The sequence below is a fragment of the Talpa occidentalis genome, unplaced genomic scaffold, assembly GCF_014898055.3.
Source record: "Talpa occidentalis isolate TD23 unplaced genomic scaffold, MPIMG_talOcc4v2.1 talOcc4.4, whole genome shotgun sequence".
Taxonomy (NCBI): domain Eukaryota; kingdom Metazoa; phylum Chordata; class Mammalia; order Eulipotyphla; family Talpidae; genus Talpa; species Talpa occidentalis.
Window position 1 is genome coordinate 120989819 of NW_023604295.1, and position 14646 is coordinate 121004464.

The following is a 14646-nucleotide window of genomic DNA, read 5'->3' on the forward strand; positions in this document are numbered from 1 at the left end:
ATAGATGGCCAACATGAGAAATCATTTGTCATCACTTCTTACTATAGGGAAATGCAACTTAAAACCACAATGAGTTATCAACTGACACCTATGAAACTAGCGTACATCAGAAAGGCTGCTAACAAGTGTTAGCAAGGAAATGAAGAAAGAGGAACCCTACAGACTGTTGGTGGGAATGTAAGGCGGTACAGTCATTTTGGAAAGCAGTATGGTCTTCCTAAAAATATATATAAATAGAACTACCATGTGATCCAGCAATCCCACTTCTGGCTAATTATCCAAAAGAATATGAAATCATCAACTTGAAGAGTCATATGTGCCACAGTGTTCAGTATTTACAATAGATAAGCTATGTAAGATAACCAAGTGCCCATTGAGATAACTGGATTAAAGGTTTTGGTATATACAATGGAATACTATTCAGCTATAAAGAAAGAAGAAATTTTGCCATTTGCAGCAAAATGGAAGGAACTTAAAGGGATTATGGGAAGTGAAATTAGTCAGAACGATAAAGACAAATATTGTTAGTGTTCGCCCATATATGCAATATAAGGAAACTAAGTGGATAAACAATCAAAACAAAGTAAAAATAAACTAATGAATATTGATAACTGAACTGAGGTTACCTACAGGTGAAGAGGGGGCAGAGGGAGCTAGGATGGAGAGAGTAGAATGGATGGTGTTGGGTTTGGTTTTGTTTTTCTGATTTGTAGTTTTCTTTAAAAAAAAAAAAAAGATTTATTTATGCAAGCACTGGATACAGTCAGAAGCGTGGGAGGGAGAGAGGGTGAGAGAATTCACCAGAGCGGGGAGCAGAGCAGGCAGAAGGACCGAAGTACACTGCTGAGGGGAGCAGCGGGCGGCAGGAGAGGTCTGCGCGCCTTGTGGGACCCTCCTCCGGTGGCCGGGGAGCAGCCAGGGATCGAACCGGCCCTGCAGAGGCTGCGGGCAGCTTCGCAACCCAGCGCTCAACTGCTGCGCCACCGAGGAGGCCCTAATTTGTTGTTTTGTTTAAAAAACAAATTAATAAATAAAAATAGATGCAAGTCTCACTTTTTACTATGGCAGTAGCATTTACAACAACTCTGAGCAGATCTGGTTTAAGTTACCTGTTCACCGGCTCAAGGAAGGCATCCCCTTGGCCTTGGGACAGCTGGAGCTCATGCTGTGGAGAACACTCCCCAGAGGGCATCAGATGGAGAAATGACTGTCATTTTAAAGTTTGTCTTTCTCTTCTGATAACATCTGTGCTGTCAGCAAGGGCCAAGGAAAAAGTGAATAGGAAGCTGATCAGGGGCCAGAGAGAAAGAGAAAACAACAAGTTCCTCAGAAGTGAAGCAATTAGATGAAAATATGTTCTCAACCCATGGGCTCTTCAAGCTCTAGGTTGGGGGAGGGGAGGGGGTTGTGAGGCTAAGGTGGGCTGGGAGAGTACAATCCTCCTGGGAGATACTTTTTAAAATTCCCTTTCCAGCCCCTAGGGCTCCACTGTCACACACATACAAAAAGGTAATTAATTAAAATAAAGAAAACTAAAGAATGGGACAACTTCATGCAGCACATGACCCACGGTTGGTTTCAGCTATAAAGGATTTTTTTTTAAATTTTTTTTGTTTTTAAGATTTATTTATTTATACAAGCACTGGGTACAGTCAGAAACGCAGGAGGGTGAGAGAATTCACCAGAGCCAGAGCAGGGAGCAGAGCAGGCAGACTGACGAAATACACTGCTGAGGGAAGCAGCGGGCGGCAGGAGAGGTCTGTGCACCATGTGGGACCCTCGTCCGGCAGTTGGGGATCGAACAGTCGCTGCAGAGGCTGCGGGCAAATTTGCAGCCCAGTGCTCAACTGCTGCGCCACCGGGGAGGCCCCTATAAAGAATATTATTGGAATAGCTGACATAATCCTAATAAGGCCTACAGTTAAATCACTTGTGGTCTATCAATGTTGATTTCCTGATTTTGACCATTGTACTATGTGGTTATGAAAGAGAAAATACTTCATTTTAGAAAACACACTCTGAATATTTAGAAGTCAAGAGACACCCGCAACTTACTCTCAAATGTTTCCAAATAATGCGATGAGTGAAGACACACAGAGACAATGAATGTGCTAAAATGTAGACATAGGGGTGGAGGGGGACCACGTGCAGGATGTATGGGAATTCATCATAGTGGTCTGACAATTTTTCTCTAAATCTGAAATTATGTCCATCAGACTGTGACTTCTCGAGGGTCGTGTGCATCTTTGAATCCTAAACACCTAGGGCAGGACTTAGTGAACAGATCACCCGTGTCTGGTGAGAGTCGACCAGCGGGCAGTGTCACAAGCAGCACTCACTGCCATCTTGCTGCTATGGAGAAACCCATTCCTGCCTCACAAGACATACTTGCTCATTCTGCCTGCACTGACCTATTATTAAATTGCACTATAATTACCAAATGATGGAAAACAAGAATGACTCAGAACACAGGTACAGATGTTATCATCTGGGGCACTGGCCATTGGCTGGGCCAGTGAGCTTCACTGGGGTGAGGATGGCTGCAGCCTCTGGAGCAAAGTTAGGCCCACAGGCAGTAAAGAAGGCAGGGTTATCTCACAAATCTATGATCTCCAGTTAGCCCTCGCATGCCTCTGCTCCCTACCAACTTTGTTTAGGGGCAAGACAGTCCCTTATCTCCATATCAGGCAGAAGTCAAGCTGGAAACTCAGAGTCCCCTCCACTGCCTCTTCCCCTCCCTGGCCCCTACCTGGCACCTCTTCTACCACCTCCCAGTGAGTTTCTAACTGGGACAGCACAAAAGAGTTGTCAGGTTCTGTTAGGAGCCCAGACCAGGGTTAAGTGAGCATGATCTCAAAGAAGAGAGAAGACTTGGGGGGAAGGGAGGCGCTTCCCTGCAGGTTTACTGAGGGTAGAGTATTTCAGGCAAAAGCTTCAGCATACCTAAGGGCTCAGAAAGGGATACAAAACCACAGCCACTGCCCTGAGGGCTTCATCCTACTCTGGGTGCAAGATACACAAAAGAAATCTTTCGAAATGTGCTAAAAACAACTCAAAGATCTGAATCCCAGGAGGAGAATTTAAGTCTGGTCTTTCCATACAACAATTTATGAAAAATATTTTTAGTCTTTGGTCAAGTTTATATAATCACGGCATGAACCTTTCTATTTTCTTATTTGAATAGGTTTTCAATTTTAAAAGAAAAGTATGTGCTTGCTCCAGCGGGTTAAGTGTGCCCTTGTGTTTCACAGTTGAATTGGTCACGTTGTGGCACAGATCATAGGAAGACATTCAAGAGGAGGGCTGAGCCTCAGCTGATTCACCCACATCTATTCTTTAATTGCATCCTTTCCTTTCCTTTTTTTCTTGTTTAGGGTTGCTACCCATGACTTGTGCATCTATCTCCCACTAATTTTGCTGGTACTCCCACTAATTTTCCCCGGGTCCTGGTGTGAAGAGAGCTCTGCCTCCTCTTGGCTCTGGGACTCAGATGCTCAGTTTCATTCATTAGAATTTCTCCCAGCAGCACTCTCTGATGGTCTGTCTGCTTCCTTTGCCCAGAATATAAAATTCACTCATTTATAAAGAACTAGAGCATGACATAAATTATGTCTTCACAGAGCAAGTTCAATAAGTTCTTTGAAATACAGGTGCTTTTCCAGTAAGAAAAGATACTCCAGTGAGAAAAGATATGTAATTTGGGTTATTTGCACATTTTTGTACCTTAACTTTCTCATCCATAAAAGGCATACTGGTGACCTGCACACTTTTGTGGATGCCAAAGTCATCATGGGCTCTTTAAATATATTAATGTCCTCATGTGGAAAAAAAAAAGATATGAAATAGAGTGAACAATATACACTAGTCTTAATTTTTTTTTTCAGATAAAAAGTCCTACATTTAAAATAATAAAAGCCAAAGAGTAGTCTTTATGGATCTGACCCTCTGTGACCTGACTTTTTTTTTTAAAGATCTGAAAGAAAATTTGAAGGCTCAATAAATAATGGTTTTTATTGTCTAGCAAAGCCGTTCTGAATCATTGAGATTCACTTTATTCAGTTACCGTGGAATTATTCTGTTGTTTTCCTCAGAAAAACAATAATTCTGTTTGTTTTTTAAGAACCTTGAGTCCTGAAGGAGCAGAATAAATAATTCACTGGAGTTACAATAAAATTAGTAAGTAAACAAAGATTAGAAAGTAAATTCTGCATCAACTACTTCAAAAAACTGGTTAAGAGAAGGAAAGAGATTGAAAGTTATTATATTTTTGATATGTATGACTATTTCAATGAATTAAAAAGTCATTAAAATTAAAAAATCCATAGAAATATCAGAAACACACAATTTTAGCTTGACAGAACACTGAAGGATACACAATACAGAATTACAAAATGAGGAGGAAGAGATAAGAAAAAGTTAACGGCACTAAGCAGTGAGTCCCTTTGAAAAACATTATTAGAAAGTAAACAGGAGCGTCTGCAGAAGCACATGAGGCTTCCATTGGGAAAAGCAGAAAGTGGGGGTGGGGGGCTCTTACCCCAGAGGCAGAGCCACTGAGTGAGGCCACCGCCTGGCTGGTAGAGGTGCTTGTGCAAGAGGGAAGATGTGTGCCCGTTCATGGGCAGATGCCAGACAAGTAAATGCCCATGAGTGTAAAGCTAAGAGCAAATAGGTGCATTTCCTCTACACACAGAGCACCAGACCCACACAATCTTATGACGTTTTGAAAACTGGTTAAATAAAGAGATGGGACCTGCCCGCAAAGATATGAAATTGGTAGATACAGCAGGGTGAAGAGGAAACAGGTTGGTATTGTGCCAGCAATGAAAACCATCTCTAACTGCCCCAAATTTCTAACACCAATCATCACATTTAAGTCCCAAAGACTTTAAATTTTAATAAAGATAGAATGTTTTTTATCTAATAGACATTTATCTTTCAATCTATTTCTACTTTTCTTTTTCTGGATTCAACCGTGAATCCATCCATATGCCAACTTCTCCCCTTATACCAGTTCTCCCCATGAATCCATCTATTCATCTGCTGTGTTTATGGAATTCTGTTTTATGCACTAATTGCAAAAATAAACTACCATGTTTTTCCTCCCTCATAATAGATGAAGGGGTGGGGGGTTGAAGAGGAAATATCAGAAAATATCACATTTTCTAACTGGAAAACTTTAAACGAAACCTCCAAACTTAGAAAAATAAATATCTATGCATATGTACACGTATGTGTAAATATGTCCATATATATTAAGCAATGAAAAATATGTGCACACACTTATGAATTACAGATTGAGGAAAGGAAAGAAGAGGAGGAGAAAAATATTTTAAGAAAAAAAACTAACATACAGGCAGCATACATGGATACTCCTTATGCAGCACATGGATTTACTGTCTCAGCTCCAAGTTCACCTTTCTTTACATGACCTATGACAATGTGTTTCCTAGGCCTAAAGACATCTTGTTAAGCTTTGTCGATAGATGGCACGGGAGAGACATCTCAGGCAGGCAGTGTTGAGCCTCAGTTCTGGTGTGCTCACTCCAGGGCTCCCAACAGCCTCTCCAGCTCCTGCAGATAGGTGGCATTTTTTAAAGAAAAAACATTTTAAAGTCCATGGCTTAACAGAAGAAATAAATCTATAAAATTAGAACTATCACAAAACTATGCAACAAAGATTTCTCTGAGTTTAAGTTGAGGAAAGCAAAAAGGATGAGAAAAACCAAATTACATTTAAAGAATAGAAAGGGAAACAGTAGAAAGGGAAATCTGGGCATATCTCTCCAGAAGCAGAACAAACTTTACAAAGTGGTAAAGTGTTTTCTGCTTTAGCCTGATATTTATTTTTTTCCACTTAAATATTCATTTTATTTTTTTATATGCAATTTTTTAATTTAAATTTTATTTTTATATTCCCCATACAATTACAACCCCCTTATTTTGACCCCAATCCCTCCTTTCCCCGCCACCCACCCCCCATAGAGTGTCTCTGGTTCATAGTTGCTTGTTGATTTTGATTTTTTCTTTATTATAGTTATTCTTTTTCCTGGTCCCTTATTTAAGTTTTCTAGATTCCTGCTATGAGTGAGACCATCCGGTATTTTTCTTTTTCTTTCTGGCTTATTTCGCTGAGCATGATCCCTTCCAGCTCCATCCATGTTGCTGCAAATTGCATGTGTTTTTTGAATGCTGAGTAATATTCCATGGTGTATATGTACCACATCTTCTTGATCCAGTCATCTATTTTTGGGCATTTGGGCTGTTTCCAAAGCTTAGCTATTGTAAACAGTGCTGCTATAAACATAGGGGTGCAGGTGTTCTTTGGAATTGATGTTTCTGTGTCCTTTGGGTAAATACCTAGGAGTGGAATTGCTGGATCATATGGAAGCTCTATGTTTAGTAGGTCCAGAAATCTCCACACAGCTCTCCACAGTGGTTGGACCAGTTTGCACTCCCACCAACAGTGCAGGAGAGTTCCTTTTTCTCCACATCCTCAATTGTTGTTGCTAGTTTTTTTAATATGTGCCATTCTCACTGGTGTAAGATGGTATCTCATGGTAGTTTTGATTTGCATTTCCCTGATTACAAGTGATGTTGAGCACTTTTTCATATGCCTGTTGGCCATTTGAATTTCCTCTTCAGAAAAGTATCTTTTTAGCCCATTTTTTGACTGGATTATTTTCTTTGTTGTTGTTGAGTCTCATCAGCTCTTTGCAGATTTTTGTGATCAGTCCTTTCTCATTAGTGTTGGGTGCAAAAATGTTCTCCCAGTCGGTGGGGTTTCTCTTTGTTTTGGTTATTGTCTCTTTTGCTGTGCAGAAGCTCTTTAATTTGATGTAGTCCCAGCTGTTTACTTTTGCCTTCACTATCACTGCTTTGGGTGATGTGTTTGTAAAGATGTCTTTGAGGTGCACGTCATGTAGTGTTTTGCCTATATTTCCTTCTATGTATTTTATGGTTTCAGGTCCTATGTCTAGTTCTTTAATCCATTTTGAGTTGGTTTTTGTGTATGGTGTGAGGTAGTGGTCAAGCTTCATTCTTTTGCATGTAGCGACCCAGTTTTCCCAGCACCACTTATTGAACAAACTTTCTTTGCTCCAATGCATAGTCTTTGCTCCTTTGTCAAAGATTAGTTGACCATAAATCTGTGGGTTTATTTCTGGATTTTCTATTCAATTCCATTGGTCTGTGTGTCTGTTCTTGTTCCAGTACCATGCAGTTTTGATGATTATGTTAGCCTGATATTTAAATCAACACACACATGTGTCAACCAAATCAGTGTCAGATCTTGGAGTAAACAAACTTAGTAGACTCTGGACACCTGCCATCACCTAAGTGTGGTTTCTCAGTGACTGCATGTCACAGCCTTGCCCCAAACCTCTATCATCTGCTGCCAGGCCTCACCTCTCCACTGTTGGAAGATGTGACCTGCCCAAACAGACTGTGTCGAGGCAGCAGGGGACTCTCCCCCACCTCACCAGGGTTCTTCAAAGGCTGGCTCAATGTGCAAAATTAGCATCAGACAGAGGAGAAGAGGCCAAAATTTAATAGCACACAAATGGGGAATTTATACAATTGTAAATTCTAAAGAATTATGAAGCAGATCTGGACTATTCATCCCATGTTTAGGGACATCAAGGAGGACAGGATTTTACATGACAGGGAGGAAGGGATTACCTCATCTTCACTCTGAGAGTAAATGTGAGATTCTGAGAAAGAACATGTTCACTAATAAGCCTAGAACTGGATGAGATAACCCCCTACATTTTTCTAGGTCATAAAGGGGGAGCAGAGCTTGCTTCTTCAATTAGGAAAGAGGCAGAAGCTTAGGATTCAATGATTTTTTTCTTTGATTAGAGAAAGGCAAAGGACTTAGTGAGGGCAGAAGCTACTCCTCAGCCTCAAGAGATTCCATTTGGGTGCCTCCCCAGTGGCACAGCGGGTTGAGCGCTGAAGAAGCCTCTGCAGCGCAGGTTCGATTCCCAGCCAGCCAGGGAGAAACCCACATGGTGCAGCAGACCTCTCCTGTCTCGCCCGCTGCTCCCCTCAGCAGTGTCTTAGGTCTGTCTGCCTGTTCTGCTCCCTGCTCTGTCTCTGGTGAATTCTCTCACCCTCCCATGCCTCTGACCTGTACCCCAGCGCTTGTATAAATAAAATAAATCTTTAAGAGAGAGAGAGAGATTTCATTTGTTTTAACTCAAAATACTCTGCCTTCCAGAGTGGGAGTCTTGAGTCAAGCAGCTCTGAGATTCTTGGGGTGAATTGATTTGAGACCTTCAATTGCATGAGTGAATGCAGGAGAGCTGGCCCCTGGAACCAGAGAAAGGTGTCCAACCTGGCTAGGCCTGCCTCCCTTGCCCAACTCTACCATGCCTGATTCAGCACAAATTTCTAGCTCCAAAAATTTAAATCATCTGGATTAGGTAACAAAACAAAGAAAGAAACAAAGCACCACTGATATGCAGATAGCTGTTGAAAGTTGTTTCTTTCTTCCTAAGGATACATCCTCAAAAGTGCTCCATGTCAATTGGTAGAGATTTGACGCATCCCTTTCTTGTCCCTAGTACTCTATTTTAGTGTCCTTGTAAGAGATAGCTCCACGAAACTCCAGAGCTGGAGCTGCAGAGGCTTGAAATCAGCAAAGAGAAACAACACTGTTTTGCTGTGTAGATACCATGGAGTCAAATCCTACACCATGGCCACCCCCTTCCCCACACCCCTCTGTCTAGTTGTCAGTTGCTGGAGGAAGGAAACAGAGATAAGCCACATAGCCCAGGCTTCAGGTCTGCAGAATTCTCTGGTATAGAATGAAATTTGTATAAGCCTAGTTTTTGTGCTAGTCCTACAAACAAGTGAAGTCTGGTTCTGTAGAATAAGGGATCACTTTTGATATTGCATGTAGCATTACTTCTTTTTCTCACTAGCCAGAATGTAAGCAACTGCCTCTTTTATCTCTGCTGGAATGGAATTATGTGTCTCCTGTAGCCCAGCTACACAGACCACATAACTGGGGCCCAAACATCTGAAGTGTCCGACCAGCACTCTGAGAAGCCTGGACTCTCTCTGGGAATCCTCAGTGTGCTTGAATAATCTCTTTCATAAATTTCTCTTTGAATTGCTTCAAAACAGTGATTATTTCAGCCAACAGTGTGTATACCATAGTTATTCAACCACTATCCTATATTGGGGCATTTATTAAGATTTCAACACTTCACAATTATAAATTATGTTTTAACATATAATCTTGCACATGTGCATTTTTAAATGGCTGGAAGTTTGTCTTCAGGCCATAGTAGGATTGCTGGGTCAAAGGATAAATGCACAGATGTTTTTGTTAGGTGTTGCCAAATTTCCCTTTAGGTGGGGTTGAAACATTCGTGTCATGAAAATAAATGTTTACCCATAATCTTACCAAGAGAAAATATTGTCAAGATTTTGAATTTTTTCCTACATGGACTGGTATATGTGGCATATATTTTAAAAATTGCAAGAATAAATGTGCAATAGTGGATATAAAATCTTTGAGGTAGAAATCATTTGATGTATTCAGCCACTTAGAGCTTCTCCTTTGCTCCCTCCTCTGAGGTAAGCCCTCCCGGCGCCACTAAACTGTTTGGCCAGTAGGTGTCACTCTAGCGCTTCTTTAAAGGGCCGGTCCTAGTACAACCGTTCATTTCATGCATTTTCAGGTAATTACTCTCTTAAAAATCCAATCCGCGAGGCTGTGGAGAAAAAGGAACTCTCCTGCACTGCTGGTGCTGGTGGGAGTGCAAAATGGTCCAACTACTATGGAAAGCTGCGTGGAGATTCCTCAGCCTGCTAAAGATAGAGATTCCATATGATCCAGCAATTCCACATCTGGGTATTTACCCAGAGGACACAGAAACATTAATTCAAAAGGGCGCCTGCACCCCTATGTTTATAGCAGCACTGTTTACAATAGCTAAGCTTTGGAAACAACCCAAATGCCCAAAAGTAGATGACTGGATCAAGAAGATGTGGTATATATACACCATGGAATATTACTCAGCATTCAAAAAAGATAAACACATGCAATTTGCAGCAACATGGATGGAGCTGGAAGGGATCAAGCTCAGCGAAATAAGCCAGAGAGAAAAAGAAAAATACCGGATGGTCTCACTCATAGCAGGAATCTAGAAAATGTAAATAAGGGACCAGGAAAAAGAATAACTATAATAAAGAAAAAATCAAAATCAACAAGCAACTATAAACCAGAGACACACTATGGGGGGGGGCAGGGAGAGTAGGGATTGGAGGGATTGGGGTCAAAATAAGGGGGGTGCAATTGTATGGGGAATATAAAAAAATAAAATAAATCTTAAAAATAAGTAAATAAAAATATATGTATACTAAAAAAAAAAAAAATCCATTCCTCTGTTCATTAAGTAAAGCTTTCTAAGGGACAAGCCTTTAAAAAAAAAAAAAAGGCCAAGATGAATATGCATAGCAGGAGGGAACTTTTAAAAGAGATAAAAAAGCATTTCAGGGCCTCCCTGAAGTCACAGGGGTTAGTCTCAGCCTATTAAGCTATTGCCAGCCACTGCAGCATGAGTTCTACCCTGTCCGGGTGTAACAGGGTGGTCCCCAGGAAAGGGGGAGGTTCCAGGTTCCCTGCCCCACCCAAGGAAGGGTGGAGCTGAGCAGGAAGAGGAGAAGCTGGAGAAGAGACTGAGGAAGGAAGCAGGATGGAGCCAGGAGACCTGGAGGAGGCGCATGGAGCCTAGAGACACGTGAAGAAACTGTGCTTGTCTTTTGGTCGTGGACGGGGTGACACAGATGTGGGTGAGACCTGTGGGGAGGTGACCATGGCAGCTTTTATCTTGATGTTGATTTTGCTCTTTTCCTTCCGGGCTTGTCCGGTTGTTTGTGACCCTTTTCTGTGGGTCCCCACTAGAAGATGCTTTAGACTTGTGGCAGGCTTTGGGGCCTTGCTCTGCGCCATTCCCATATGGATGGACTTTTACCCACGAGGGGATGGGTAACTTTGGGTGCTTAATTTAGAAACTAGATTCTTTGCCTTTCCTGTATTGTTTCCTAGTTTTATTAAAGTTCCTTCCCATTAAAGTCTCATATGTTTTGTGTTGATGCGGCGGATGGCAGAACCCATTTAGAATAGGCAGGTTTGCGGGGTTTGGGCTGCCCCTCTCCCTGTCCTATAACACGGGGAGATCCCCACATGGCACTGCAGAACTCTCCTGTCTATCCGCTGCTCCCCTCAGCAATGTATTTCAGTAGATCCAACTACTGGAAGCTCCCCACTCTGTCTCTGGTGAATCCTCTCTCTCTCTCTCTCTCTCTCTCTCTCTCTCTTTCTCATTCTCTCTCTCATTCTCTCTTTCTCTCTCTCTCTCTCTCACACACACACACACACACACAAACACACACACACTCCCCCCGGCCTACACCCCAGTTCTTATATGCATAAATAAATAAAAATAATTTTTTAAAAGCATTTCAGCATGTTCTGATTAGAGTGTGCAGTAGTTTGTTTTTTTGTTTTTTTTTTATAGAGGCATGTTTTCTTTCTTTCTTTCTTTATTTGTTTGTTTGTTTATACATGCACTGGGTACAGTCAGAAGCGCGGGAGGGTGAGAGAATTCACCAGAGCCAGAGCGGGGAGCAGAGCAGGCAGAAGGACCGAAGTACACTGCTGAGGGGAGCAGCGGGCGGCAGGAGAGGTCTGCACGCCATGTGGGACCCTCCTCCGGTGGCCAGGGAGCAGCCGGGGATCGAACCGGCGCCGCAGAGGCCGCGGGCAGCTTCGCAACCCAGCGCTCAACCGCTGCGCCACCGGGGAGGCCCGAGTGTGCAGTAGTTTTGATCTGATAATTCAAATCAACTAAACTTAAAATTCATGAGCAATGGAATCTAAGCCATAATCATTTTTGATGTATGTAAATATTAACTGCTGGTGTTTTTATTCTTGAGAAATGCCCTGCACAGGTCAAGTAGCTGGAAGGAAACTTTGCCTGCGCTGGGTGGACCTGCTCTAGCTGAGGGCAATGTTTTTCACCAAGAACAGCCTCCAAACGTGAAATGCAAACGTCTTTGCTTAGCTCTTTCAGTCTCTCTGCTAACACCATCTTCATACAATTGATGTTTAGGTGAGTCCCACTCAGCTATAAAAAAAAGGATGGAATCCTGCCATTTGTAACCACGGGGGTGGACCTTGAGAACATTATGCTAAGTGAAATGAGACAGAGACAACATCTGATTTCACTGACGTGGTAGATAGAGAAACCAAACAAATGGATAAACTAAATTAAACAAAAATAGGCTTTTAGATTATAAAACAAATTAGTGGTTACCACAAGGGAAGGGGGAAAGAGAGGGTAGTCAGGTAAAATTATATGGTAAAGGATAAAATTGGACTTTCAGTGGTGAACTTAATGTAGTATCTACACATATCGATTTTAATGACACACATCTTAATATTACATAATGTTATAATGCAGTGTTACTTCAGTTAAAAAAAGAAAATATTTTCTTTTTTGTGGTAAAAGCTAGTCTGCTGTTTGCTTAATCTTTCCCTCAGCCTCCAACTTCATAACCTAGAAAGTGGCTGAGAAAAAGAAATTCATATGACAAATGAAAAGACTGTTACAAACAAACTGCATTCCCTCTCCCTCTTCTCTTGCTGTGGAGAAATAAAGGTCATTTTATTTATCTTTGTTCAAAAAAATATGTGAATCCTTAAGTATTTATCTGCCACCTAGTTCCACCCATAACAGCATTAGGTGACAGTACAGCTGCTCGCTGGTGCCAGGCACCTCTTTAAGCACTTCACTGGCATCACTTGACACAATCCTCATAGCTACCCAGCTGCAAATGACAAATTTCTACCTGTGTAAGTAGGAAAAGTAGAATGAAGGTCTTGGGAGTAAGCAAGAGAGTGCTGGGAAATGCAGGAACACAACCAACAATAGGCAGAGAGGGCCAGCCCCAGAGGACCCATGTAATACCCAGATATAGAAAGAATTTCTGGGTGTGCAGCCTGAGGGGGAAGCTATGTGTCCTAAGAGACCCAAAGGCTCAGATGGATGCCCTATCCGTGGGCAAGAGAGCGTCCTTTTGACCCTATTACTAAGCCTATAAAAGGAGAAATGAACACAGCAGCAAACCGAGGCCCCTCCTATAAGATCAAATTATAATTAGTCATTCTTTTCTGGTTATAGAAATGACCCCAAAATTTAGTAGTTAAGCAATCATCAATTGATACTATGTAGAGGAAAATACTTTAAAACTGGGGAAGCCTTGTAAAAACATTTCCACCTTGCTCCAGGCTAATTTAAGTTCTCTCCAATTTCAACCTAACTTGGAAAGCAGTAAGACCATTTACAACAGTGACCACGGACATTCCTGAGAACTCATATTCCCACCAGTGTCTAAGCAGCAACACCCCAGTGATTCCATGGGGGACCCACCTTCCCTAGAAGGAGCTGGGTGTGATTTTCTCCCTCTCTCCTGATGAGGCAGGCTTGGCAGCCTCGTCCTCCAGGAAAGAATAAGAAAAAAAAATAAAAACAAAAAAATGTCAGGGACAAGATACAAAAGAAATAACGATGAAAAGAAAGGTGACTCACTCCTTCCTTCCCAAAAAAGCACTGGGCCTCCCAGCCCCCCTGCCGGGCTCAGGACATACAGATTGCAGCCTGGCCGGATCACTAACCTTTATGTCACCTTGGACAAGTCAGCTTCACCTCCCTGGGCCTCAATTTCCTTATTTGTGTTTCTCTCCAGGTTTATTGTGGTCTGAATAATAAAAACTGTATATACTTAAGGTATACAAGGTGATGTTTTGATATACGTATGTTGTGAAATAGTTTCCACAATCAAGCTAATTAGTATATCCATCACCTCACAGCTACCATTTTGTTTGTGTGTGTTTGGTGAGAACACTTGAGATCTACTCTCTTAGCAAATTTCCAGTATACAATACAGTATTGTCAGCTATACTCATGGCCATCCATTATTTTCCCTTTCCATGCCCTCCCCCAGCCTCTGCTAACCACTCTCCTATTCTCCATTACTGTGAGTGCCAATTTATTCCTAAATATTCCACAAATAAGTGAGATCACACAATATTTATCATTCAGTGCCTGGAAATAGCAATGTGCCTGCTTCTCCCAGACTTCACCCCAAACACCTCCACCTTTGCTGCTTTTGCTCTGTGTCCTGACCCCATGATCCACCCAACCATGAGTCCAGCTCTGTGCTGAGTTGTGTGAGTCTTTTAGAGAATCACTGAATCTGAGGTGCTAACACACCCTGAAATCAGCTTACCCCAAACTGCAATCCTTTCTTTGTGGAGGTACTTGAAAAGAAAGAGCCTTTATCAAACTTCTGATTTATTTATGAAAATAAAGTAACCCCAATTTACATATAAAAAAAATAAGTCCACATACAAAATCTTAAAAACAATGGCAAGTACAAAAACTAGTCTAAGGAAAGCAATGCAAATTGGTATATTTGCTCCATGCAAATTTTGGTTTTCCATGACTTTTGGACTTTAGTATATTCACGGAATGACTCAATCGATGATTTTATACTCAAAAAATGTACATTCTGTAAATGCAAAAGGAAAATAGATTCCCTTTCCAAAGTGTTCATATTTCCAAATAT